This window comes from Leucopleurus acutus, assembly GCF_964270905.1.
Source record: "Leucopleurus acutus genome assembly, chromosome: 19".
Taxonomy (NCBI): domain Eukaryota; kingdom Metazoa; phylum Chordata; class Mammalia; order Artiodactyla; family Delphinidae; genus Leucopleurus; species Leucopleurus acutus.
Genome location: NC_139161.1, coordinates 26800191 through 26810249, shown reverse-complemented (window position 1 = coordinate 26810249; position 10059 = coordinate 26800191).

Here is a 10059-nt window from a genome sequence, read left to right as displayed (position 1 = left end):
AATGACATAAATACATACAGATGTGGAGGAACCACAGATACAGGGGGCCAGCTCTAAGTTATATGTGGATTAACCCCCAGGTTGTTCAAGGGTCAGCTGTAAGCGGAAGCTGCTCTGTGGGGCTTTGAGATGTGTTTATGTTTTCAGCATATTTGGTTTATTGTGTCTGCTATGCTTGTCATTACAAGGCATTGTTTCTTCTACTTCGACATGACCAAGCCTGCTGGGTCCTACTATGTGCTAACCCAACTCCGTAAGGTAGAAGTCATTATTATTTCCATTTTACAGATAGGGGACGGAGGCTCAGAGAGATTGACCAACTGGAGTTCACACAGCCAACAAGAGGTAGAGCTGGGAGGTGACCCCAGTTCCCCTGACCCCAAGGCCCACGATTTCCCCCCATGCCTTCCTGGGAAGGGCCTCAAGCCAAGGGGTTGGGGATTTCACTCTGAATGTGGCTGAGCCCCAGCCGGGCTGCACCTGGCTGACGCCTGGTCACTGCTTTCGTTCCCTCCATTTGTTGAAGGGCTCTGGCTGGTGGAGCCTGGGGAGAAAGGACCAGCCGTCTGGACCACACCCCTGTTCTTCTTCTTCTGGGCCCTCATCCTCCCATCCTTTGCCTGAGTAGCCCCTCCTCAAGTGTGTGTCTGGTGCCCAAAGGAGCTCCCCGCTCTCTCCCGGTTTTCCTTGGCGTCACTCCTCTCTCCATCCATCAGATCACTCAGCAAGCGTTCACCCAGCTTGGCCGGGCACTGTGCTGGGCTTGGGCATCCAGGGGTGGGGAGGAAATTCCTGGCCCTTTAGGAGCTGCCAAGTAAGAGAGGGCAGTAAATGCAATGCCAATATGCTGGGATTAGTACTCTGCAGGAGAGGCAAGAGCAGAGAAGGAAGAACCAGCCTCCCACTTGGCCCTATGAAAACTGGGCTTTCCACGTTGTGTGGGACAAGGGCCCACCTGGAATGGCTCCCAGTGGCCACAGCATGGGGTTACGGTGAGCACTCGGGGGCACCGGCTGTTTGGATTACCTTGAGGGTGCCCAGCTGGTCAGTCACATGAGCTGCTGCCCCCCCTGGGTTGGAGGGGCCCCGCCTCCTCTAACCTTATCTCTAGGAGACTTGAGAAGGCTTCTTTTTTTCTGGCTTATTTTCAGGTCCCTCAAAATGATCTCTCCTTTCACAAGGGCTTCTGCTCTTTCTAGGCTGTGTTCTTTCCTGGGTTCTGTTCTCCCACTGCGTGCGTGTGAAAGAGCAGGAGAAAAGGGAGAAGGAATGTGTCCTTCCATCCCGTCTTGGCCTTGCTCCATCACTGGTCTCAGGCAGTAGGCGGAGAGCTTGGAGCCCCCCTTTGAGGCAGAGAGCCCCATTCCTGCCCTGGGCAGGGAGCACAATGGCACAGTGGCTACTGTAGCCCCTACCCTCAGGGAGCTTGCCGCCTGGCAAGCAAGTCATTTTGCAAAACTTGGGAGCTCTCACCAGAGCCTAGAAGGAGCCAGGGGAGGAGAGGCAGGAAGTGGAGGAGGAATAAGGAAAGGCCTTGATTGTGGGAAGACCAAAGGAAGAAGCAAGGGATGAATGGCCACAGCTGTCACCTCCCTGGAAGACAGGGACCAGGGACCCTTCAAAGGAGCAAGACTGCCTCCCCTCCCCCCCTCCGCATCCCTCTCCCCCCCAGCCCCATCCCCCTCTTCACCCCCGCCCCATCCCCCTCCTCCAGTGGCTAGACCAAACCAAGTCTAGGCTGTGTCCCCAGTGGGGACAGCACGGGTGGGGGCGGGGGCAGTTCTTGAGGTCTCAAGGCCAAGGGGTTAAGCCGGCAGCAGAAAAGTTTGTGGCGTCAGCCCTTTCCTATCTGCCTCGCCCTCATCCCGTGCCCCCCACCGGCCAACCCTCCTCCTCCTGTCCTGCACCTCCTCCCTTTTCCATTTGGAAGAAGGAGCCTTGCTGCCTTTGTATTTTAACTGTAGCAAAAAGATTAAATTGTTTACGAGCCGGGAGCCTCGGCTGGCTGGATGAGCCCGGAAGAGACAAAGATAGACATTCTAATTCCCCCCTGTTCTCCGGCCTCCGTCCCCCTGGCTGCTGCTAATTCTTTTATCTGCCCCCAACACTCCAGGCATTATATGCATTCATAAAAAAGGGGGGTGGGAGCGGAGAGAGCCCTCGCCGAAGCCAGCAAAATTACTGTTCTCTGCGCGGATTCTCTGATAGCAATCTCCTGAATGCTGATTACTTTTTTTCCCTCTCCCGTGCCCCCTCCCCCCTTCCCCAGCACCCAACATAAGTTGGTCTTTAACCCTTTATCTTTAGCAAGCAGAAAGACACGGAAAACATCTCACTCAGTGGGTGGAAAAAAAAAAAAAAAGCAAGGAGGGGGGAGAGAGAGGGAAAAAAAAAAAAAAAGCCAGCACGGAGAAGAATTACTGCTATCTCCCCACCAGAAGAGGAACAGCAGAGATAAGGGAGGCCTGAAGAATTAAAAGAAACGTAGCGTTGGGGGCTCTAAATTCATGCCGGAGCTGGTTGTATTTGTCTGTCACGGGGGTTCATAATTTTCCGAGGTTGTTTTGATAGACTTATTGTGCGGACTGCATAGAAAACTCATCAGCATTTGTTGCCTCTGAGCATTATTGTCAGAGGTAACTGCGTGTCTATAGACTGGGGGAGATAATGGCTGAAGTAGAAAGCAGATAAAGCCTGGGCCCTTCTCATTAAGGACTATCTCTGCCTCCACAGACCGGCTGGGATTGAGTGACTGGGGCGGCGGCGGTGCGGGGCACATGTTATGCCAGCGGAAGGTGGCATCCTGACCGCGGGCAGCCGGGCGGACCCCGTGGCCGCGGTGAATGGTCCAGGGGGGCTCAGTGCGTTGCATCAGCAGGGGCGTGGGCAGGGGTGCCCCGGGGGGCTTGCTGAGCTGCAGGGGGCTGGGGGGAGGGATTGCAGCAAAGCAGAATGGGGGGTGGAGGCGGTCCTGCGGTTCAAGGCCACATCTGGCACGGATGAGGACCCGGGAAGGGAAGGGGTGTGCCCGAGGCCTCTGGTGAGGGATGGGCAGAGAAGGTGCTTCTGCTTCCGGAGACTTGCACCTCGGTCCATGTCTCCCGTGTGGAGCGGTTGAGAGAGGTCTACTGTCCAGGTGGAGATGTGGAGGGCTGACGTCCCCTGAACATCGAGGACCTGTGGGTCTCTCCCTTCCCCCTCCCTTTCTCCAGCACGAGTGCCCACAAGGAGCCAGGCGCTGTGGCGCACTGCGAGCGCGTTTTGCGCGTAAACCCACTGGCGGTCCTCCTCGCTCCATCTGCCATGGACCACCCTCCTTCAAAGCCAGCAGAGGGGAGTGGGCACATCTGGGCAGAGAGGCTCACAAATGGCCCCAAGCCAAGCCCTGAAGCCAGGTGGGGTCCAAGCCGTCAGCCATATGTATGGAGGCTGAGGTCAGCAGAACCGGGCTCTGTGCAGCCTGGGGTGAGGGCCCTTCTCTGGCCCTCTTCCCACTGGTGAAATGGGGATAATAATGTAGGCCGCCCCATAGGGTGGTTCTAAGGACTGATGAGATCATTTATTTAAGAAGGTCTGTTAGCACAATGCCTGGACACGCTAAGCGCTTCCTCCTTCATCCGGGCCAGCGTGGTGGGATCTCGGGAGAAGTGTCTGAGCTGTAAGGGAATGCCTTATCCTCAGGTCCTGCTCCCGTAAAGCTGAGGCCTTGGCGTTTCCTGAGTCCATCCCTCTCAGTTGGCTGATGGGAAACTGAGGCCCAGAGAAGGAAGGGACCGGCCCGGGGCACACGTCAGGTCCTAGGCAGAGCTGGACAAAGGCCCCAGTCTCACAGCTCTTGGGGAGTCTCTTTCCTTTGCAGCATCCTACCTTCTGGGCTGGCCGGGCAGGAGAGAGCACTGGTGCCTGCAGCCATGGGGGCAGAGGGGACCCAAGGCTCTGCCGGCGGCCGCAGGGACCCTGAGGCCGTATCTGACGCTGTTCAGGTCCGCAGCTTGCTCAGAATGACCCGGGCCAGGCGCTTCTAGCAGTGGATTGACCTCCTGCACTCGGTTTGGCTCAGGCCAGTTGAGAATGGGCAGCATGCGAGCAGGGGTTTAGTGATGGGATGGGGGATGCAGTCAGGGCAGGAGGAGGGGCCCCAGACAGAGATGGGGAGCACAGAAGGTCTCTGGTCACAGTGTCTGCAGTGTAGGGAATGGGGAGCCACCAGACACAGCCTCTCCTGGTGTATGACTGAACCCCAGCATCGTCCACTCACCCTTCTGGGCACTTGGCAAGAGCCCAGCACTGGGCAGGGGGTAGGTTAACGGACTCAGCATCTGTTGAGCACTTCTTACGTGTCATAAGTCTTATATTTATCTTCTGTTATCCTCACAACCACCTAAGAGGAAGACATTACCATCCCCAGTTTACAGGGGAGATAGCTGAGACCCAGAGAGATGAAGTAACAGGCTTCAGATCACACAGCTAGTACATCGGTGAAACTCAAGACTCAGGAGTCTCTGACTCCAAAGTCTAGGGTTTATTCACCCTGCATCTGCCTCATATCTTCCTTCTAGGGCCAACTGGTTCCCAGTTCCTTCCTTTCCTCTCCTTTCCTCCCCTCCCCTTCCCTCCCCTTCCCTTCTCTCCCTTCCCCTCCCCTCCCTCGCTCCCTCCCTCCAATGCAGTACTTATCATGCCCCTACCATGCCCTAGGCATGTGTTGGGAGGTGATACATGCCTCTGACCCTCTAGGACTAGTTCGGGAGACGGACACGATATAAATTCCAACAAACAAGCAGGGTAATAGGTGTGAGTGCGAGAATTACAGGAGCACAGAGGAGGGAGAAGCCACGCTGGCCAGGGTGGGGAAAGGAGGGTCATGGGAACAACGGAATCAAGCCTTGAAGGTCAGAAGGTGGACAAAGCGGGGAAGGGCATTCCAAGCAGAGGCAACAGCCTGTACAAAGACCTGGAGGCAAGGAGGAGCATGGAATGAAGGCTGAGGAACAGCCAGGAGTTGGGAGTGTGTACGGGGTGGGGTGCAGGTTGGAAAGGGCTTTCGGTGACAGGGAAGAAGACAGGGCTTTATCCAGTGCATCACTGGAGCCCCTGAGTCTTCCAAATGGTTTGAAACTTTCCCCTTCTGGAAAGTTGGGCTCTGCCGATAACCACTTCTCTTATCAACCCCACCCTCCTCAGATGTCAGCAGTTCAATGAGGGACTGATTCCCAATAGCAGAGTTTGGCAGGAGTGGCAGAATGTGGAGTGGCAAGAATGCCGCCTCTGGAATGCCTGAATCTTGTGGACCATGATTCAGATGCCACTTTAAGCTGTGTGGCCTTGAGGGCCAGGCAGGTCATCTCCCTGGACTCAGTTTTCTAATCTGTAAAGTGGGACAACATCTATCTCAGAGAGTTACCGCAAGAATTAGCCCAGGATGGGGTAAAGTGGCTGGAGTGTTGCAGCCTTGAGCCAAGTGCCTGTTCTCCCGTCCTCGCTTCCCTCCCTGTGCGCTGCCAGCATTGCAGCTGGGACAGGGCAACCTGGAACCTCTGTCCTTGCCCTCCTCGGGCAGAGCTCACGTGCAGGGCTTGCCTTCCTCGGGGCTCCAGGTAGCTCCGTGGGTTTAGTCACACATCGTCTCCCAGTGACCAAGCACTCCTCCCACACTTTCTTGCTTTTGCTGATGATGACATCCTGGCATCCGTGCCAACCTGCCCTCCTTGCAGAACCCCTGACATTTGCACTCCAGCCCGATTCTCTACCAGTAATACCTGTCAGTCCAGCCCTACCATGTCCAATATCCCTGGACTTGGCCTTCAGCTGCCTAGCTCCACAGACTGTTCCCTAGAGCCTCCTGCTTCCCCTGACAGCCAGGCCTGCCCCTTGTTCACACTTCGGTCTTGCTCCCTGTAACACAACTAGCTACTGGGAGGTCCTGGCCCCTGGAAGGTCCTACTGTCGCCCTGCAGCTTAGTTGGATGGAGGAGTAGATTTAGGCCACCCTGGTGGCCAGTGGGCTCTGAATGAAGACGATGGCTGGGGCAGCTCGACCTAGTGGAGAGCATTCTGGCTGAGAATCGGGAGAGTTGGCTGAGCCCTGGCTAACTGGCTGTGTGTCTATGTCAAGTCACTGGCTCTCTCTGAGCCTCAGATTATTAACCTGTAATCGGAGATGATCCATCTGTAAAGCCTGTTCCGGCTTCAACGGTCTGGGATTTTAGCGGGGAAGGGCCAGGGGTCCGCAGCGAAGCTCTGTGACCCTCTTTCCCCGTGGTGGTGGAGGGCAGCAGGGGAGCCACTTGGCTCTCGGCGCAGCCCCGCCCCCGCTGGCTCCGAGACCAGCTCCCTCCGCGGGATTTACAAGGGGCTGAATTCATTTGCATGACAAAATTGGCTCGGGTATCCAAGTGTTGCGGGGAGACAAGTGGAACATTACGCCGAACAAGCAGCCGGGAGGAAGGTTACTGCCGACAACGAGGGAACAAGCCGCCCTCCCACCCTCTCTGCCTCTGCCAACCTCTCTTCCGCAGGTGTGGGGGGCTGCCCCGGGGCGGTGTCAGGGGCGGGGGAGGAGAGAGCCGCAGGATTGGGAGATGGCCACCTGCCCAAGGATCTGGAGTTGGGGGTGGGGAGGTCTCCTGTTCCCAGGTTCTTTCCGTGATTAAGGGGAGGAGGTTTCCTTTGCTATTGCTAAATGCCTCCACCCTTTAAATGATTGCAAGGTTACTTCCTCACTCTCAGGGCTTGATAACATAGGCACTTTATGAACCACCATCGAAGCCCTCAACCATCTATTCACTCACTCATTCATCCATTCATTGACTCATCCACACATCCACCGTCTATCCATCTACCACTCACCCGTCCAGCCATACATACATCCATGCATCCGTCCAACCATCCACCCTCCCACTCATCCAGTCATCCTTCCACATGCCCACCCACCCCATCTACTCACCCATACACTCACCCACTTACTAGTTCATCTGCCCCCCATATGCACCCATCCGTCCATTCTTTCATACACTCATCCATCTACCCATATACCCATCCACCCAGCCGTCCATCCACCGATCTGCTCATTAACTCGCCTATCCACCCTTCCATCTCTCTGACAAAAGCAGATATTGGACACTTTGTGTGCCAGGTACAGTTCTAGACATCTCTCTATGCCTCGGGTTCCTCATCTGTAAAATAGGGATAAAAATAGTATCTACCTCACAGGGTTGAGCCCAGCCCAGAGGAAGTGCTATAGAAGGTTTTCTACTGTCAATATTATTAGACGCTGAGTACCTAAAGGTAAACAAAACACAGCTGCTGTCCCAGAAGGAATCACAGACTTCTGAGGGGAAGAGATACAAGAAAATTGGCGTTACAGTCCCATAGGCTATGCTATTGGGAAATATATGGGACTTGGCGGGGGGGCAGAGCTGGGGTATCCTATCTCATCTGGGACTCTGCTTGGGAGGTAATAGTAGGGACAGGAAGTACTGTTATTAGTGTCCCTGTGTAACAGGATAAGGTAACTGAGTCTTAGGAAAGTTCAAGGACTGCCCACAACCACACTGCCACACAGAGTCACCAGGACTGAATGCTGTGTCTTTTTATTTGGCGACATCCGAGCAGCCAGGGCCATGCCCTCCCTGGCCCCTTTAGCAGCAAGATGAGGCTCTCTTCCTCCCAAGTTGCATGAGCGGTACTGTGCTGTCCACAGTAGAAAGAGGATGGCTGAGCTCCAGGAGGCCACACCCAGAGCCCTGGGCCTGTTCTGAGCCCCTCACTTAAGGTAAAGAGGAACAGTGACCAGGGGACATGGGTCAGCTCCTGGGAGATGGGGCGGGGAGAGTGTGGCCATCCATTTGGAATCAAGGCCTGAGCAAGGAGATGACACTTGATCATTTCTCACTACAACGATGAGGCTCTAATTAGCAGAACGCTCCCGGCAAAGTGGCTGTTTCCTTGTCAGTGAAAGTTCTAAAATATCCGAGGGAGCAGAGTGTGGCCTTTGGAGCGTTTCAGGCCTGGGTTCAAATCCAGATGTTGCCTATTACTATCTGTATGCCCCTAGGCAAGTCACTGAACTTCTCTGAGGCCAGTTTGGAAAATGGGAATAATAAACCTCCATCACAATGTTTTGTGAGAATTAAGTCATAATCACCAATACTTAGAATGTGTTTTAGTAAATCTGCCTCACAACAAACTCATGAAATGGTCTTTTAATTTTTTTCATAAACTTCCAAGTTTGGAATAATTTTAGATTTACAAGAAAGTTGCCAAGATAATAGAGAATTCCCGTAAACTCCTCACTCAGTTTCCCCTACTGTTAGCATCTTACGTAACCACCGTACATTTGTCAAAACCAACATTGGCACGTTAGGTCCTTTCATTTTTAATGATCTCATCTTTACAGATGAGCTTAGGGAGGCACAGAGAAGCTGAGTATCCAGCTCAAGATCACACAGCATTATGATACATAAAAGGAAATACACGACATGGAAAGGCCTATTGAATGCCTGGCATCAATCCCGTTCCCATCCCAGAAAACCTGGATCGGGCTTGGCCTTCACCCTCTCTCTTACTCACTGGCCCTGGCAGGCCGGATCCCAGCCTCTGCCTCTGTGTCCCGCTTCCCTGGGGACACAGGGAGACAGCCCTTGGAGAGCACTTTGTAAAGAGCAGAGATTCCTGGAGCAGTAACAGATGACTGCCGTTCTGTCCAGACCGCCTGTCTGATCCGTGCTTATCAGCAGGCACACAGTAGGTACGCAATAAAGGGTTTGTTGACTAAGCAAATGAACGAGTGAACGAATGAAGTAGAGGGCATTTCTCTTTGTGTAGGACATTGAATTCAGGCACTTCTAAGGGCTTTTCCAAATCGAAAACTCTGGAATTCTAAACTGACCAGCCCCCTCCCTGGCCAGGTCCAATGGAGAAACTGGAATCACCGATCTGTGTTCTGCACACAGTAGGTACTGAACGCATGAGGCCAAGGCTGATACCGCTATCCACATTTTTCCTTGGTCTCAATTTCATCTTCACATATTTAAGTTTTGTTTTCCCTATTTGTGTAGTTTTTGGCACGCTGCCTCAAATCCTTGAGGGGTCTGTGTGTGTTTGTGTTTGTGTTGCGTGGTGTGTGATACACAAAGGACCCCAGGAGTCAATCACTGATGGTAACAACGGTGGCATGTGTTGAAGGTGCGGTGAGTGGGGGGCTCTCCACCTCAAGATTCTCAGGGGCCCCCCCTTAGAGTTTCTCTTTGGAGCTAGTCCTTTGTCCATCACTCAGCCAGCAAAGGTGTTGAGCCCCCGCTGTGTGCCAGCCCCATCCTCCGGGTGCTGTGATGAAATGCCCAGCTTCTGCTCTCAGGAGCTCAGTGCCGGGTGGAGGGGTCAATGGAGGACAAGCCAGGGACACCAGGTGTAGCAAGAGTCACCTGGGGAGCTCCAGGGGAGGACCCTCCCTGCACCCGCACCCACAATCACACACTTGGGCTCAGTTTGGAACTTCCTCCCCACCTGTCTCCTGTGAAGTCCTTCTCGTCCTTCAAGGCTAAACCCAGCACCACCTCCTGACCCTCCCTCATCTCCTCCTGGTCCTCTTGGCAGGCAGCCCCAGCACTCTCTGCCTCACAGCATTGCCAGCCTAAGTCAGGCACTCCCAGGCCCCTCTGTACAGGAGTCTGGCTCCCTCTCCCCCGACTATGAGAGCCCCTGTGACTTGGCTCCCCCTCCGGCTTCTCGCCAGCACCCAGCACAGTCCCCAGCATGCGGGAAGCATGCAAACAATGTCCTGCTCCCTCTGGGACTGGTGCTCCAATACACGTCTGGTCTCACCCAGTTACGGGGTGGGGATGAGTGAGGAGGGCCCGCTCCAGGCTGCTGGGCCCAAGAGGACAGGCCAGGGCTGAGAGGGTTTGATCTGGGCATGCTCCTGCTCTCTCCTCTTCCATGGTGACCCAGAGAGGCCCTGTAGTGAGTTGAATTATGTTGCCCCCAAAAGATGTGTCCAAAACCTAACCCCCAGTACCTGTGAATGTGACCTTATTTGGAAATAGAATCTTTGCAGGT